General features: G+C 52.2%; 1 protein-coding gene across 2 annotated transcripts in view; it reads right to left on the bottom strand.

The window, feature by feature from the left end:
- LOC309827808 (uncharacterized protein C1orf159) overlaps positions 1–11,142 on the bottom strand; it is a 28,189-nt gene extending 17,047 nt beyond the window's left edge. For both annotated transcript variants that reach the window (XM_082662633.1, XM_082662634.1), the window contains exon 1: positions 11,095–11,142. The gene's annotated coding sequence lies outside the window, so the exon portion shown is untranslated. The remainder of the gene's footprint in view (positions 1–11,094) is intronic.
- Between the last annotated feature and the right edge of the window lie 7,791 nt (positions 11,143–18,933).

Raw genomic sequence — 18,933 nt, 5'->3', positions numbered from 1 at the left:
CACATCCCCCTGGCTCTTTGTATGTTGAGTACTTTCAGATTGTAACATGTATGTTGCAAATGTTATGCTGTAGAGACTCTGAATTCCATTATATTGCTCTGAAGAGAGTTTATGGTTTTGCTTTAGCAGGCGATTAATCTCATTAGATTCAAACTGCAAACTGTGTTGCTGTTGATTTTGTGGGAAGCGGTGGCCTCGCTCTCACTCCAGGTGGCTTCTCCCCATGCCCTGTGTGTGTGCACGGTTCAAGGCTTGGACAGAAATCTGAGCAGAGTTTATTCGCAGAATTCCTCGTTCCAGGATTTCTCCCCAGCAGCTGTGGATACCAGCTCCTCCCCTTAGTCTAACGAGGAAGCGCACGGTCTTTCCACCCAGAGTTTTAGCCACCACACCACCCCTGCAGTGACTGTGCAGCCCTCAGAGGAAAGATGTGCAAACAAGAGACACACTGTGTGCCGGCCACGCCTCTAAGTCTAAGCTGCCCTCAGGATCTGCCTGCTGTCCCCCCTTCCAGAGTCCTCAGGTAGCTGCTTTTCTACCTTGTCCCGGGATGATGATTGCCATCTACGGGAGAGTCATTTGTTGGAGCTGATTCTTCTATGCCGGAAATGACTCCACTGCATGGCTTTTCTATTCAGAAACCCAATGGTAGGCACAGAGGTCACTTGGAGAGAACTGCAGTGCCACCAGAGCCTCGTCTCCACTGGGCAGGAGTCGGCCTCAGGGAAGCAAATGGGGATGGATGCTAAAACACTCTTCTCGGTTAACAACATGAATCCAGTTGCAAAAAGATAAATTTAAGATCATAAGTTAGGGCTTCCCTGGTGGCGCAGTGGTTGAGAGTCCGCCTGCCGATGCAGGGGACACGGGTTCGTGCCCCGGTCCGGGAGGATCCCACATGCCATGGAGCGGCTGGGCCCGTGAGCCATGGCCGCTGAGCCTGCGTGTCCGGAGCCTGTGCTCCGCAGCGGGAGAGGCCACAGCAGTGAGAGGCCCACGTACCGCAAAAAAAAAAAAAAAGATAAGTTATACTTAACATTATTTTAGTAGCCCTTTTCATCTCTAAAACGTTCCCCAAAGAATGAACAAATTAATAATCTGAGGTTTATTCTCCTATGAAAAGTAATTTCACACCTTAGAGGTTTGTCACATACACAGCTAGGGCTGGACTTTCATGCCCGTGTTGGTTTGCGAAGGATGAAAAAGTCTCTTTTTGCTGCAGATCCTGGATCTCCAAGGGATGTGAACCTGCTCACTGTGTAACAACAGCAAGAACAGCAATTATATAGCACTTGCTGTGTGCCAAGCACCACTCTGAGTTATTCATTCATATTAACTCATTTTACCCTCCTAGCAATGCCTATTATGGACCCCCTTTTTTTAAAATTAATTTATTTTATTTTATTATTTATTTTTGGCTGAGTTGGGTCTTCGTTGCTGCGCGCGGGCTTTCTCTAGTTGCGGCGAGAGGAGGCTACTCTTCGTTGCGGTGCGAGGGCTTCTCATTGTGGTGGCTTCTCTTGTTGCGGAGCACAGGCTGTAGGCACGTGGGCTTCAGTAGTTGTGGCACACAGGCTCAGTAGTTGTGGCTCACAGGCTCTAGAGCGCAGGCTCAGTAGTTGTGGCGCACGGGCTTAGTTGCTCCGCAGCATGTGGGGTCTTCCCGGACCAGGGCTCGAACCCGTGTCCCCTGCATCGGCAGGCGGACTCTCAACCACTGCGCCACCAGGGAAGTCCCTGGACCCCTTGTAAGAGGAGAAAGCAGGCTTGCACAAGATCACACAGCAAGCACATGGCACAGCGAGCACACGGCAGGGTGAGGACTGGCCAGGCCTGGCTCCAGAGCCTCTACTCACCCCCCACACTGACCTGGGGTCTGAGAGTTTTCTACAGGGGCCAGTGGGTACTGCTTGTTTTACAACGTTCGACTAATACATTTAGCGTGTCAAGCCAAGTACGGCGCAGTTCTACAGAAATTCTCTCCTTCTTTTTTTTTTGGCTGCACTGGGAGGCTTGTGGGATTTTAGCTCCCTGACCAGGGATTGAACCCGGGCCCTCGGCAGTGAGAGCTCAAAGGCCTAACCACTGGACCCAGAAATTCTCAATTTAGTAAACAAAGGCATCCAAGACTTTAACAATTAAATGTAATACACCTCTAACTATTTTTAAAGACTATTAGCTAAAGTAAAGATGAAAACTGTGTTGTAGAATTTTCTAGCACAAGAACTAAAATATATGCGGCCAAGAGCACCAGAAGTAGAAGGTGGTCACTGGGACCCTCTGTACTGTTTGTGAAGTATAGGATTAACTTTTAAGGTAGACCATGATAAATTAAACACACATATTTAATCTCTATAGGAACCACTATAAAATAACACAAAAGGGCAGAACTAAGAAGTCAATAAAGGACATAAAACAGAATTTTAAAAACTTGATTCACCAAAAAAAGAAAAAAGGGAGGAAAGGAGAAACAGAGAAACAGATGGAAAAATAGAAATCAAACATCAAGATGGTAGATTTAAACCCAAACACTCTAATAACCGCACTAAATGTAAACAGACTAAATACTCCATCAAAAAGCAGAGATTAGCATCACTAATCATTAGAGAAATGCAGCAAATATACTACTCCACACCCATGAGCATGGCTACTATCAAAAACACAGAAACAACTGGGACTTCGCTAGTGGTCCAGTAGCTAAGACTCCGTGCTCCCAATGCAGGGGGCCTGGGTTCGATCCCTGGTCAGGGAACTAGATCCCACATGCCACAACTAAGACCCAGCACAGCCAAATAAATAAAATAAATGAGTAAATATTTTAAAAAGAACCAACCCAGAAACAACGAACGTGGAGAAATTTGAACCCTTGTCTGCTGCTGGGGGAAACGTAAAGCGGTGCAGCATTACCATACGATTCAGCAATCCCACTTCTGATTATATACTCAGAAGAGCCAAAACAGGGTCTTTAGGAGATATTTGTACACCAGTGTCCACAGCAGCACTATTCACAACAGCCAAGAAAGAAAAAAGTGGAAGCAACCCAAATACCCATTGACCAATGAGTGAATAAGCAAAATGTGGTCCATCCATACAATGGAATGTTCTTCAGCCTTAAAAAGGAGGGATTCTGACACCTGCTACAACATGGGTGACATTATACTAAGTGAAATAAGCCAGGCACAAGAGGACAAATAATGTATGATTCCACTTACATGAGGTCCCCAGGGTCCTCAAATCCATAGAGACAAAAAGTAGGAGGGTGGGTGCCAGGGCTGGGAAGGGGACGGCAGTTAGCGTTTAATGGGGACAGAGTTTCAGTCTGAGAAGATGAGAAAGTTCCAGAGGCGGGTGGTGGTAAGTGTTGTACAACATCATAAATACACTTAATGCTACAGGCTATATATTATGAAATGGTTAAAATGGTAACTTTCATGTTATGTATATTTTACTACAATAAAAAAAATCTGGAAGAAATGAAATTACATAATGCCTATAAAGTGCCTCAATAAATGGTAGTTATTATAGTTATTTTTTTGAAAAGTAGAGACTGTCAGATTAGATAAAAAGCAAGACCAAATGATATGCACTTTATAACAGACAAGCTTTATACATAAAGACACAGAACACTGAAAGCACAGGATGGAAAAGATAGACTATGCAATTACTGAGTATAAGAACACTCACACAGATATACTGATAGCAGACAAAGTAGACTTCGATCTTTCACAACAATAACAGCGTAAATTCATCAGGAAGATAAACCAATCGTCTTGGATTGATCTGTATGCACTGAATAAAACCTTGCAAATACATGAAGTTGAGAGAACTAAAAGGAAAAAGACAAATCCACAAATGTGACTGGAAACTTGAATACCCCTCTTTCAATAACTGATTGAACAAGTAGACAAAAAAAAAAAAAGAGTAAGGATATAAAAGATTTGGGCAGGGCTTCCCTGGTGGCGCGGTGGTTGGGAGTCCGCCTACCGATGCAGGGGACGCGGGTTCGTGCCCTGGTCCGGGAAGATCCCACGTGCCACGAAGCGGCTGGGCCCGTGAGCCATGGCCGCTGAGCCTGCGCGTCCGGATCCTGTGCTCCGCAACGGGAGAGGCCACAACCATGAGAGGCCCGCGTACCGCCAAAAAAAAAAAAATTTGGGCAATATTTGACTCAACTGACAATTACAGAATATGACACTCAAAAAAAGTGTAATACACACTCTTCTTAAGTGCAAACAAAATATTCACTAACAAACCATATGTTTGACCATAAAACAAGTATCAACTAATTCAAAGGGTGAAAATCATACAGAGAATATTCTCTGACTAAATGGAATTCTATTAGAAATCAGTAACAAAAGATATTTAGAAAATCTCCAAATACTTGTAAATTAAACAACAGACTTCTAAATAACTCATGGATCAAACATAGGAAATTTTAAAATATTTTTAACAGAAAGATAAAGTGCGATCTATCAGATTTTGTGTAGGAAACTAAAGCAGCGCTTAGAAAAAAAATTATAGTTTTTAATGGTTGTATAAGAAATGAAGACAAGTGTGAAATCACTGATCTGTGCTTCCGTCTTAAGAAGACAGAAAAACGAGAGTGAATTCAACCGTATTAGGCAGATGAAAGGAAATAATTTGAATTAAGATGAAAGGAAAGAAATTGAATTAATATTTGTAAAACTTCCCACAAAGAAAACAGTGAACCCAGACAGCTTCACTAGTGAAGTCTACCAAAAAACTAAGGAAGAACTAATACCAATACTAAACCAAGTCCTTCAGAAAACAAAGGGGAAGGGAACCTGTCCTAGCTCGTTTATAAGGCCAGCAAGCAAGACTCAAACATAGGCCAGCATAACCCTGACAGAAATCCAGACAAGGACATTACGAGGGAAAAAATGCAGACTGACATCCCTCATGAATACAGACCCCAAACTCTAACAAAACATTAGCAAACTGCATCCAGTAAAACACAGAAAGGTGACAGAACACGCCCAAATGAGTTTCTTCCAGGAACATAAGATTGACTTAACGTAGGACTTCCCTGGTGGTCCAGTGGGGAAGAATCTGCCTTCCAACGCAGGGGACACAGATTCAATCCCTGGTTGGGGGACTAAGATCCCACGTGCCGCGGGGCAACTAAGACCCAGCGCAGCCAAAAATAAAATTTAAAAATAAATAAATAAACGTTTCTTTAAAACTCTTTGTAACTTCGGGGAAAAAAAAAAGATTGACCTAACATACAAAAACCAGTCAATGCAATCAACCACTTTAATAGATTAAAGAGGAAAAAAACCATGTCACCATTTCAGCAGACGCAAAACGAGCATTTGACAAAATTTCAGGCCCATTCACGATAACTCTCAGCAAACTGCAAACAGGAGACACCCTCAGCGTGAGGCAGGGCATCTCCAAAAACCCCACAGCTGATGCCATAGCAGCAGTGAAGAGGCCAAGGCCACCCAGCCTTAGCAGGTCTAGTCAACACTGTCCTGTGGCTCAAGCCAGTGACTACAGAAAACAAAGCAAAAGCCACAAGGTTAGAAAGAGGTGTGATCGCGCCTCTGTCCACACGGCATGGCTGTTCACATGGAAAATCCTAGGAAATCTTAAAAACCTACTCTAATTTGTAGGTGAAGTCAGCAATGTTACAAGAATATAAAGTCAATGTGCAAAAGCCACTGTCACTCCTATATACTAGCAACATGTAATTGGAAAATGAAACTTAAATATCATTCACAACGGCACTCAAAACAGTCTGTTCGTGGGGATCAACTTAATAAAAGATGTGTGAGACCTGTACACAGAAAAAGATAAAACTGCCGAGAGTTGTTCAAGGTCCACATAATGGAAAGACATACAATAATGGTACATATGTATCAACATGAACACACACACATATATGTGTGTATCTCCATTCATCCACGTGAATGGATTAGAGGACTCAATATTACTAAGATTAATTTCTCCCCAAATTGACCCAATATTTAAGATAATCACAATCAAAATTATAGGTTTTTTTTTTTTTTGAGGAACTGACAACCTGATTCTGAAATGTATATGAAAATACAAAGAACCTAGAATAGCCAGAGCAATTTTAAAAAGAAGAACAAGTGGGACTTCCCTGGTGGTCCAGTGGTTAAGACTCCAAGCTTCCAATGCAGGGGGTGCAGGTTCGATCCCTGGTCGGGGCACTAAGACCCCACATGCCACGGGGAGCGGCCAAAAAGTAAAAAAAAAATAAAATTAAAAAAATTAAAAAGAATAAAAGCACAAGCATGGAGGACTTACACTGCCATACCTGAAGACTTATTATAAAGTCACAAGACAGTGTGGATTGATGAACAGATAGACCAACGTAACAGAATAGAGAACCCAGAAATAGATCCTCACAAACACAGTCAAATGATTTTTGATAAGATGCCAAAGCAATTCAATGGAGAAAAGAAAGTTTTTTTCAAGAAATGGTGCTGGGACAGCTGGTTACTTACATGGAATAAAAAGTGAAACTACTAGACTCACATCACATGAAAAATTAATTAGAGATGGCTCACGGAGCTAAACACAAAACTGCATCTATAAACCTTCTACAAGCAACTACAGGAGACTATCTTAGGGGCTTTTGGTTAGGCAAAGACTTTTAAATAGGACACAGAAAGCATGAACCAAAAAAGAAACACAACTGATAAACTAAACTTCATCAATATTAAAAACTTCTGCTCATGAAAATACACCATTATGGTGGATATAAACTCCACGCATTTGCCAAAATCCATAGAATGATATATCACAGAGAGCAGACTTAATACATGCAAACAAATCAGCACCACCCACCAGAATGCCAGGGGTGGCAGGATGGAAAGCAGACTGTGACCACTGAATCTAACTGTATCAACGTGTGACACCAACACACTGAAGGGGACAGGAAGACAGTGTTTTGACTAGGAACGGTAAGACCAACGATAAGAAGAAACCAAGTATAAACATGGCACTCAAGGTGATAAATTTGTTTCTCAGAGTGGGGAGGTATATGGGAGAACAATTCTGAAACTGCTGTCTATGTACACTGGGGTGGGACAAATAAGAAAATGATGGTGATGGCAGTGAGAAGGTTACATATAAGCACTTTTCTAACAGACTACAGGTTACAGACACACAGGTGAACAGATACATAGTTACCTATCTGCTAAGAGGACTACAGGCAAGGACACCCCAGCAGCAACGCCCACACCCGCTGCCAGGTCCTCGTTTCTAAATCCCACTCTCCCATGAAACAAACCAGCGCTCCCCGGAGAACTGGGTGATTCTAGGGCTGAGGCGGGAACACAACAAGATGAAGGGAAGCTGGCGTGGCTGGCAGTGCAAGAAAGGAAGGAAGCGCTCACAAGGGGCGGGGGGTGGGAGGGGTGGGCAACGACAAGGTCCTGGCGGCCAAGGCTGGAACGAGGTGGGCAGCCAAACCGACAGCACGGAGCTGCGTCCCCACCAAAGTGCAGACGACACCCACACGTCCATCCTCCTTACGGGAGTCCAGACCACACGGTGGGTCTTCCCCAGAGCTTCGCTCCCACACCCGGGAGGGTGGGCTGCCCCTCTGAGTGGCTGCCAGAGAGACGGGAGGACAGGACAAGGAGCGACACTCCTTGGCAGATCCCCCCTGAGCCAGGTGACCAGGCCGACAGCCCCCGTGATGTCGTGCGGACGTCAGGTGCCCTGATGTGATGTCACGAGAGTGCCACCTCACCTCTGGGGTCTTCTTTCCATAAACCACAACCCCTGTCTAACCAGAAGAAAACACAGCAGACAGAGCCCAAATCAGGGACACGCTACAAAACACCTGAGTGGTCCTCCCCAAAACCGTCAAGGTCACGAAAAAGTAGCCTCCCAGATGGGACCCTGGGCAGAACGAGGACCCTGGGGCAGCGCGTGACCTGCAGCCTGGAGCGCGGGGAACAGTAACGGAGCACCGTCGTGTCCTAGTTTCCACAGTGTGCCTCGGTCTGCATCTTTCTGTTAACCTAAAACCACTCCAAAAGAGTTTAATTTTAAAAAGACGCTATTAATAATGCGAATAGGCAAGTCAAACAATGGGAGGTAATACTCTCTCTCTATATATATACATATATATATATCTCTGACATGGCTTGTATCCAGAAGACCTAGAGGAAATTACAACTTGATAATTTTTATAATTTTGTTTTATTCATTTATCTTTGGCTGCATTGGGTCTTCGTTGCTGCGCGTGGGCTTTCTCTAGTTGCGACGAGCGGGGGCTACTCTTCGTTGCGGTGTGCGGGCTTCTCATTGTGGTGGCTTCTCTTGAGGAGCACGGGCTCTAGGCTCGTGGGCTTCAGTAGTTATGGCACGCAGGCTCAGTAGTTGTGGCACATGGTCTTAGCTGCTCCGCGGCATGTGGGATCTTCCCAGACCAGGGATCGAACCCATGTCCCCTGCACTGGCAGGCGGGTTCTTTACCACTGTGCCACCAGGGAAGTCTCTACAACTTGATAATTTTTAAAAAGGCAGGGTGCTTTCCTGGTGGTCCAGTGGTTAAGAATTCACCTTCCAATGCATGGGAAGAGGGTTTGATCCCTGGTCGGGAAACTAAGATCCCACATGCTGCGGGGCAACTACTGAGCACATGGACCACAACTAGAAAGCCCGCGTGCTGCAACTACAGAGCCCATGTGCCATGGAGCCTGCGTGCCACAACTAGAGAGAAGCCCACGTGCCACAGCAGAGGATCCCGCATGCTGCAAGGAAGATCCCATGTGCCGCAACTGAGACACAGCCAAAAATAAATTTAAAAAATAAATATTTAAAAATTTTTAAAAATTAAAAAAGGCAAAAAACTTGATCAGATGCTTCGAGCGGGTGTCGCAGACGGACGCATGCCCAGCATCACTGCTCAAGGAGATGCAGATGGAAGACACTAGTGAACACCGCCCTGCCCACCAGGCCTCACATGGCAGTCTCACGCCCACAGAACACAAGTGCAAGAATGTGCATGACCCCATCACCCAAGACAATGCCAGGAACCCACCCAAGTGCCGTCCCAGGTCAGGCATTGCGCTGCGGACAGCCAGGGAGCTCCACAGACCATGGAGTCTAACACAGCACCATGAAGGAACGTGGCAGAAATCAGAACTATGCCGGCTCCTGGGGGGCAGGGCTGGGAAGGCTTACGAGGTCTCAGTCAGCCCAGGGCAGCTTAGACAGACACTGTTCCTCACAGAACCGGGGCGGGGAGGCCCAAGGTCCAGGTGCCGGCAGATCCGGTCTCTGGTGAGGGCCCTTCCCGGCCTGCAGACGGCCGCCTTCTCGCGGTCCTCCTGGCCTTGCCTGGTGTGTGAGCAGGGAGGGGGGTCTCTGTCTTCCTCTTGTTATCAGGGCACCGATCCCCTCATGGGCCCCCCTCACCCTGATCACCTCCCCAAGGCCCCACCTGCAGACAACATCACGCTGGGGCTTCGACACAAGGATTCGGGGGACACAACATGAGGGAACCTTTAGGGATGACAGAAATGTGCTCTATCATGCCAGTGTGCAAGTTACACAGCTATACATTTGTCAAAACTGGGCAAACTGAACCTATGCACTTCACTTATGTGGATTATATGTAATCACGAACTGAATAAATGCAATTCATTTTCTATTTCGAAAATCTTATTGGAGCCAAAAATCTAAGGAATTGGGTCCAAAAATTTCTACAAGGTAATGAAAAGTTTGGTGAGAATTTAAATTATACCATGTGTTCTTTCATGACTCTCATTTATCCTTAGAAGCACTGGTTTCAAAGAAGTCACTGTGATTCTGAACAAGTAACACGTCAGGTAACGGCGGGGGGCGGGGGGCGGAATTATTCAGGTCCCTCAATAGCTGTTGGGTGCTGGGCCAGAAAACCACATAAACAGCTCTCCGACTGGAGGCCCTGCCCGGGTGACCACGGCAGGGGGCGGACGCGATCTTCCAGCCTTGCGGGCAGCTGTGGCTGGAGAGGGGAGAGGGACAGGTGGTCACCAACTTCACAGTTCACGTGTGCTGCCCTTTCCTTCTCCCACCGTCGAGCACAACGCAGGAGGGCCCGCGGCATCTCCAGAGCCTCCGTGCGGGTACCTCCAGTCAGCCTCTCGGCGAGCAAAGGGCGCCAACGGGCAATATGAGAACCGCGGACCTTCTCATTCTGCTGCTTCCCATTCTGAAAATCCCCCCACGCTCAAGGAAGATCAGCGCAGTGAACGATCTGACCGACGTAAAGGACACACTCCCGGCTGCTGACACTTACGGCTCGGGGGCCTCAAAAGCCCCGAGACGGAGCTGCCGGTTGGACCCTTGGAGCCCACCTGGGGGGGTCCTTGGCCTTGGGGACGCGGGATTCCCAGTGCTGTGGTGACCAGAGGTCGTTCTTCAAGTGAATTACGCGACAAGTCACAGCTTACCTCGAGGCACAGGGCGATGCAGGGAGGGGCGGGCGGCGCCCTAGGGGTGCGGGGCTGAGCACCCTCGAGCCGCGGCTGCCCTGCCTTTGGGAGGAGCGCCCAGGGCCAGGTGGGGTGAGCGTGAGCCAGGAAGAGAAACTTTCCGGAAAACCCAGGTTTGATCTCCTTCTAGGAGCTCCTGAGATCACCGTGGCCGTTCAGACTCTGGCTAACACAGCCTGCTGCGGAGGCGCGGGGAGGAGCAGAGAAGCACGGGGCCCAGCTCTGCCCCCGGCCCCGCAGGGGCCCGGGAAACAGGACAAAAGGGCCACCCTGGCGCTCGGGCACCGAGGAGCTGCGTTGGCTCGAACGCTGCTCCTTGAAACGCTGTGATACGCGCGTCCGAACCCCGGTCTCAATTAAACCGAAACTAAAGCGTCAATTAAATCGTCCTGGTGACGACGCACACAGACCCTGCTGGACCACACTGGACACTGTGGGGGCGATATCCACCTGCGCGGCCGGGGCGGCGGGGGGCGCGGAGGAGCAGGGCGGCCGGACCCCGCGCCCTCCGCCCCGCCCCGCCCCGCCATTACCGCCCGGCCCGGGGTCCGCACCCCGAGGGTAGCCCCCCGCCCTCTCCCCGCGCGCCCGCCCCCGGCCCCTCACTCACCCCCGCGCCCTTCGGGTTCCTCTTTCGTACCCCCCGCCCTCCAGGCGGTCGCCCTGCGCCCCCTGGGACTTGTAGTCTCTCTGCAGCCCGAGCCTGGGTACCAGGGAGCGTGGCTCCCAGCCCAAAACTACACCTCCCGGCGGTCCACGCGAGAGCCCGCCCCTGCCATGTAGGTGCCAGGCCAGGGTTCTCGCGACATCTGCAAGCGCGCGCGGAGCGGCCTGGGAAGTGTAGTCTAGGGCCCTGAATAGGGCAGCGGAAGCGACGGGAGGCCTGTGCTGGCCGGGCGGACAGCTGTTCGTGGACGGTCGGCGAGGCTGCCCGTCGGTGTCCGGCGGGGCAGCGATTCCGGAGACAGCACGGGGTTACACAGCCGCGTCCCGGAGGGCGGCGCCGCGCTGCGAACAGGGTTCCGGCTGCGCCTCTGGAATCGGCCTGGGGGCCGCTCCCGGCGCCCGGGGGCCCGGCCCGCGCTCGGGCGCGGTGGACGGGGGGGGGGGGCCGGGAAAAGGCCTCTGTGGGGTTTGCATCCTCTGTGCGCGGTTCCCCAGGAAGGACGCTGTTCCTGGACTGCCCCTCGCCCAGCTCTGCCACTTTCGGGACCTCAGGCGGAGCCCTTCTCACGGGGTGGGGTCGGGGTACGTGGGATCCCCGGGTCCTGGTCCGCACCAAGGCTGCCTCTGGGGAAGGCTGTGACGAGGAGCTTGGAGAAAAGAGAGTAAGACCGACCACCCCCCTTGTCGTGCTTTCTGTGCCGTTGGGCGGGGGCCGACTTTCCTTAAGGGCGGCTACTCGGAGAGCGGTGTCTGGGCCGGTGGGTCTGAGCAGAGAGGCCTGCATCGGAACGGGCACCCACGCCGAAGACTGCAGTCCGCATGGACGCCTGTAACACGGGCTTTTCGCGTCTCTCCCAAACTTCCTCATTCAGTATGAAGAGGGGTGGCTGGGAAAGACGCGTGGTCTCGGGTTTCTTTGAACTGGTGAAGCTGGTCGGACTGGTGGTTCTTTCCACGAAAGCTCCCACCCCGTGGCCTTGTGGTGCCTCCCAGGCGCTGGGAATGCTCCCCAGTCAGTCCCAAAGACCATGGGGTCTAGGTGACAGGACTGTTGGCGTCCCAGGCTGGTTTGTCCCGACAGGATGACACCGGAGGACGTCCGCCTTGTGGTCTCAGGCTCTGCCTCTGCTCTGTGTCCTGCACGCTCCTCGCTTCTCAACACGTGGGGTCGCATGTGTGCGATCAAAGGGCCAGGACCCCGTCGGCCTCGGTGGGGGCATCGGAGTGAGAGTCGGGGCAGGTTAGGGTCGGGGTCTACAGTGTACGGAGTGCTGTAGGACAGCTGGCACCAGCCTACGCCTGGCCCCTGGACTCCCAGTTGGCTTCTGCACCAGCTGGCCATCCGGCCCGAATTCCACGGGTTCTCTTCCCCTTGGGAGCTGCCTCAGGACGTTCATCCCAAGTTTGAATGTCCAGAGTTTTCAACAGAAATAAAGCATCTTGCGGTGTGAGGCTACTCTCCAAGTAAGAGAACTGGGGCAGAAGGACAAGTCGCATTTGTGTCTTCTCTTCCCAAGGACAGCGGTAGCTGAGTTTCTTTAGTTGGAGGCGGGGGCTTGATCCCAGGGTGGCCCTCGGGGGCCTCCGTGGGAGGAGCTGATGTCGGCTCCAAGAGCGATCTCGTGGCACTGCTTTTCTGTCTGTTAGAGATGTGGCGGGGGGGGGGGGGGGGACTCTAGGCGTGCAGGCTTCAGTAGTTGTGGCTCACGGGCTGTAGAGCGCAGGCTCAGTAGTTGTGGCACACCGGCTTAGTTGCTCCGCGGCATGTGGGATCTTCCTGGACCAGGGCTCGAACCCGTGTCCCATGCATTGGCAGGCGGATTCTTAACCACTGCGCCACCAGGGAAGCCCAATGGTGTGACTCTTGATGGCGATGTTAAAGTCTCTCAAGGACGAAATTGTGCCTGGGAATGTGACAGCTCTCGTGGGCCCGTGCGGTCGGGAGGAACCTGCACGGTTCCTGCACTGGGATGTTTGAGAAACATCCTTGGGCAGCAGAGCAGCATCTCTGCCGCCTAGGGGCCCCGCACCCGCCCGCCGTGCCTGTTGCAGAATCATTGCTCCGTTGGACTTTAGTCCACTTCCACTTTCTTGGTGGTTTTCTGAAGGCAGGGGAAACAGTGTTCTTCGCCGCCTGCTTCAGCCCCACGTGCCCCTAAGGTCAGGCCATCCGTTAATAACAGATCATTTACTATCAAGGGGTGACCTTCTCGCTCCGGCGATTCTCAGTCCTGTCAAATGTGGGTTTCCTGAAAATGCCGCCAAAGAAGTCTGCAGACGGACAAAGCACGTGCGTTCTCGACTGGCTCCCTGCAGAGTCCGCATCGGCGGCTGGAGTCTGGGTCAGGGCGGGCGTGCGGTGGGGAGGACGCTTGCTTCGGATCGGGCGAGGGTCCCCAGGCCGGGGGCACAGCAAGGCGAGGGATCTGAGGCATCTTTTCGTGGGGTCCATTGAAAGCCTCGTGTTTACATTTTTTCCCCCTAAAGTTTCTGAAATGAACAATAAAATGATCTGCAACTTTTATCTTTCCTTGTAGGAGTTTCTTGAAGGCTCCTGTAACCCGCTGTCCCCTCGACACCTCTGCTTGGAAGTGTCATCCATACTTCACACCCATGGGCCCAAAGGGAACCCCCATCTCACTAAGCTGAGGAAGTTTCTTCTGCTTCTACTTGGTTTTTCTGTTTGTTTGGTTTTGGTTTTGTTTTTAACCGGGAATGGATGTTGGGTTTTGTCAAAAGCTTTTTTAAAAATTTGTTGAGAGGGCTTCCCTGCTGGCGCAGTGGTTGAGAGTCCGCCTGCCGATGCAGGGGACACGGGTTTGTGCCCCGGTCCGGGAAGATCCCACGTGCCGCGGAGCCGCTGGGCCCGTGAGCCATGGCTGCTGAGCCTGCGCGTCCGGAGCCTGTGCTCCGCAACGGGAGAGGCCACAACAGTGAGAGGCCCGCGTACCGCAAAAAAAAAAAATCTATTGAGAAGAGTCCGTTCATGTGGTGAATTATATTGATTCTCTACTGTTAAACCAACCTTATGTTCCATCTGGTCATGATGTGTTACCCTTTCTATATATTGCTGTGTCAATTTGCTAAGGTTCTCCAAGTTAAGAATTAATTTGCTAAGAATTTTTGCATCTGTGTTGCAAGGGACACCGGCCTGTGGTTTTCCTGTAAGGCCTTTGTTTGTTATCAGGGTCATGTTGGCCTCAGAAGGGTTAGGGTTAGCCTCCTCTTGAATTTTCCGGACCAAGTAGCAGAGAATTGGTCTTGACTCTTCCTTAAATGTGTGGTAGACTTTTTACCAGTGAAGCCGTCTGGGCCTGGAATTCTCTTTGTGAGAAGGTTTTTAACCGTCATTTCAATTTCTTTAGCGAAGTTATCTACTTACGTGTGAGCAGGCTTTGGCGATCTTCGGCTGGTTGCCAGATGTGAACTGACCTTGGTGCTGGGCATTTTGTATTCCATCAGTATTTGAGCTTTGTTCTGGGATGCGCAAAAGTTACTTGGAAAGAGTTTGACCCTTTTGGATCTTTCTTTTGAGCTTTGTGAGGAGATTCTGGGCAGCATTCACTGTTCCTCACTCCTGAGGCCAGCCCATCTGAGAGCCCTCGCAGCCCCCGCGGGTCCGAGTGTGCACGAGTGCTCGCCTGCGCCTGCCCACCCTGCCTGCCCCTCTGCGGCTCCGTCCTGGGCACTCCAGCCGCACTGGGCCCTCTGGGCCATCAGCTCCATCTCCTGATTCGGGGGGCCCTGGGCCCCGCATCTTGGGGGTCACTGTCCTTGGTCACCCGATGTCCACTACCTTGTGGGCGGTCGTCTCCTGGATCTTGCCTGGGTTTTAGCTGGTTGGGGGAGGGGTGATCGGCCCAGTGACGCCATCTGGCTACGAGCAGAAGTCTGTTTCTGTTTTTGTTTTTATCTCCAGCTCCACCCTTTCCTTCCAAACTCCCAGTTCCTGCTCCTCAGAGAAAACAGCCCTCTGAGTGTGTGTTGTGGTTCCCCGCCTCCCCAGCAATACACGTGAAAGTTATGCTGGCTTCCTGGGTCAGCTTCCAGTGTTAGCTGTCAGGTGTTTGCTCTGGGCAGCGCCGTGTTGGACTCGCCCCCAGCGCCCCCCCGCACAGGCCTGTCTCCCGGCAGTGGCATCCAGGGCCATGTCGTCAGTGGTGTGGAGTGTCAGGGCTCAGCCAGCTCCCTGAGTGCCAGCCCCTGCTCTGTAAGGCGGGCAGGGGCTTACCTGGCCCCCTCCAAGGGCAGGGAGAGGCCTGGCAAGGCGTGGGGAGCAGTGGGGGGCAGGGGCGGGACACATCATGGACGTGAGGAAGAGTCTGTGTCAGGTGAGTGGCTGCTGGGCGGTGGCACCGTATGGTCCAGACGAGGCTGAGAGAGCTGTTCTGGGGCCTTCTGAGGATCCCCAAGAGCTGCACAGCCCCAGTTCCATCAGGTTGGTGGGGAGTATGAGGACGTCTCTTAGGAGCCCATCCGGTTGAAGAATTTCCAGGCTAAGATGGAAAATAAATTTACTGTCTTGAGGACCACAGAAATGCCAAATCCCTTAGAGCAGTCCCGTGGGGGGGAGGCCCCCTGCAGGCCACAGGGAGCAACGTGGGAAGCAGGCCGGCTGCCAGCAAAACCTGCCAGGGTCAGCGCCTGGAGTGAGTCAGCGTCCCGCAGAAATCTCCGCGGTCGAGGTTTCCGCCTGGGCCTGTGTGCAGACTTTCCCTGAGTGGGGATTTCCCAGCTGAGGGTGGGGGGGTTGATTCACTGTGGGGAGGGCTAGGAGAAACAAAAAGTCAGGCGCTGATATTTGTGTGTGTTGAAGTGGAATCAGTACATGTTTCGTGTTTGTCGTGCATCTCCTGTTGAGGTGGTGAGCTTTGCCACCAAATCATCGTTCAGGGGAGGACATTATTTACACTTGTTGCTTTAAGATGAAATCCTACTAAACTGATATAAGTAAGTGTTGAAAATTTCAGAGAAGTTTTGGAATAACCTGCAATAAGTTTAATTAAGCTAGGTATCTCGCAGTTATATACCTCCAGGTATCTGGAGGATTTTGTTGATTCAGATAAAGTTGAAAAGGAAATAGAATGTCGGGAATTCCCGAGCAGTCCAGTGGTTAGGACTCAGCATTTTCACTGCCGGGGCCCAGCTTCAGTACCTGGCCGGGGAGCTAAGATCCCACAAGCCAAGTGGCGAGGCCAAAAACAAAGAAAAACAAATAGAATGTATTACCTTTGTAAATAGTTTAAAATATTAGAAGGTGGGCAAGAGACATGAAGAGACATTTCATTGAACAAGGTCTACAGATGGCAGGTAAGCGGATGTAAAGATGCTCAGCATCATTTGCCATCAGGGAAACGCAAGATAAAACCACGTGAGGGGCTTCCCTTCCCTGGTGGCGCAGCGGTTGGGAGTCCGTCTGCAGATGCAGGGGACGTGGGTTCGTGCCCCGGTCCAGGAGGATCCCACATGCCGCGGAGCGGCTGGGCCCGTGAGCCATGGCCGCTGAACCTGCACGTCCGGAGCCTGTGCTCCGCAGCGGGAGAGGCCACAACAGTGAGAGGCCCGCGTACCGCAAAAAAACACACAAAAAACAAAAAACCACATGAGGTACCACCACTCACCCATCAGAATGGCTAAAATTAAAAATAGTGACAACACCGAGTGCTGTCGAGGCTGCAGAGGACCCGGATCACTGTTGCATTGCTGGTGGGGGGTGAAAGGGAACGGGCCCTGGGAGGCTGTCTGACAGTTTCTCATAAACTGAACATCACCTACCGCATATGCTGGCAGTGGCACTCCTGGGCATTTATTCCAGAGAGATGAAAACTGATGTCCACAGCGGCTTTGTTTGTAAAACCCAAACCTGGCAACCACCCAGGTGTCCCAGGTGGCAGAGCGGGTCAGCCAGCTGTGGGGCACCACCTGCACCAGGGGGGCTGCGGGCATTGGCTGGGTGAAAAAAAGCCAGTCTCAAAAGCACCCTTATTCCTGAAATGACAGAGTTATGGAGGTGGAGAACAGACGACAGTGGGTGGGGGCAGCTGGAAGGCTCCTGCGGGGGCCACTCTGCACCTGACTGCGGGGTGTTCCCGGGATCACACATGGGACCAGATGACAACTAAGCACACGGTGAGCAACGCCACGGTTTTGGGAAGACGTTCCCGTCGGGGAAACGGGGTAGCTTCTCTGCCCCCGTCTGGACTTGGCCGTCTCAGGGTCTTTGTTTCTGTCCCGTCTCCTGAAACCCGGTGGCCTTTCTCATGCTCAGCTTTTCCTGTAAGATGGCTGCTCAGACAAAGGGTTCCCAGCCCCTCCACATCCTGCCGCTGCAGAAAGGGGGGACCCTCTGGCTGTGCCAGGGTCGCCCAGAGCGCCTGTGGGCATTTCTGTTGCGTCAACCCAGGAAGGAGGTACCCCGGGCGCCCAGGGAGCAGGCGTGTCCAGGCTCGCCTCCCACTGCTTCCCGCTCCTGGAAGGGCGGGGCAGGCAATTATCCGCTCTGCACTGGGTTCCCTGGGGGCTGCCCTCCCCCGCCCCCACGGTAAGAGAGTGTTCTCTGCAGGTACTCAGAAGGTGATGTGACCTGGGCGGGCATGGGCAGGCTCAGGACCCCCAGCCCCACGGAGCCCCTCGGGCCTGTCCCCCACTCCCCACGCCCGCTGGGCACCTGCACAGCCCAGGGAAGAGCAGGTGAAGGTCCTTAGCTCTTCCCAAGCAGAGCTTCCCAAGCTCTTATGCTCTTTCAAGCATAAACTCTTCCTTATGCCGGGGGAGGTCAATCATCAGCTAATTCATTGCCCGCAATTAGAAGGCGGCCTTAATTGCTCTTTACAACCCTAACCCCCGCCCGGCCCTCCCCAACCTGGCCGGTTTCCCCGGGTTGTGGGCTGCCTGCAAATGTCACGCAGACCTTTGGGTGGGGCTGTCATCTGAAGAGCAGCAGGAAGCCGTGCCGGGTGCCCAGACACTCCACCCGGAGCTTACATTCCAGGGTCCTCACCGCCTGGGGACTGTGTAGTCACCGGTCACCTGGTGAAGGGCTGGGTGGGGACAGCACCTTGGGGGTGCCGGCTTCCAGGACGCCGTGCTTGCCAAGCGGACCTCTGGACCCCACGTGCACCTCGCTCACGGCTGAAAGACCAAGAGCACGTTTAACCTTTGCTGGAATCTTCTCAGAGCTCCAGGGACACAGCCCAGCAGGGAGGCCAGTCCCCTGCTTGTCGTTAGCAAACCTCTGAGCTGGGCTGGGATGACCTGGGTCTGGCTGTCTCTGGGGCTCAACCATCCCTGGCTGGGGCCCTGGGGATGGCGCGTTCCCAAGCCAGCCTGCAGGTGGCGCCCTTGTGCAGCAGGCGGCGGCCAGCGCCTCAGCTGCCCCAGGCCCTCGGATGGCAGGGAGCCAGCCTGGGCCTGGACCCTTTCCTGGAGGCGCAGAAATGTGTGTGTGGGTGTGCTCCTGGGCTGGCACTGAAGCCCCGTTCCCTGGGGGAGAAGAAGGGGACCCCGCCTCGACCAGCGCCACCCAGTGCCTCCCTGTTCCAGGAACCCGAAGACCCCCCACCCATGGCTGCCTGGGGTCCCCAAAACTGGGAGCAGCGCTGGGACAGCCCCAGCAAACTCGGGCTCTCAGGCCTGCCCAGCACACAGGTCCCCGCCCAGCACACAGGTCCCCGCCCTCATTTTCTGTGTCGTCCCTGGGACTTGGAGGGGCTGTTCCTTCCCCTGCAGCCGTGTTCCTGTACCTCATCTCAGACCTCAGACCCCCCCCCCTTCCATCCGATCA

This window comes from Grampus griseus (genome assembly GCF_964374135.1).
Source record: "Grampus griseus genome assembly, chromosome: 1".
NCBI lineage: Eukaryota > Metazoa > Chordata > Mammalia > Artiodactyla > Delphinidae > Grampus > Grampus griseus.
Note: the sequence above shows the minus strand (reverse complement) of the source record. Positions and strands in the feature narration are given on the sequence as shown.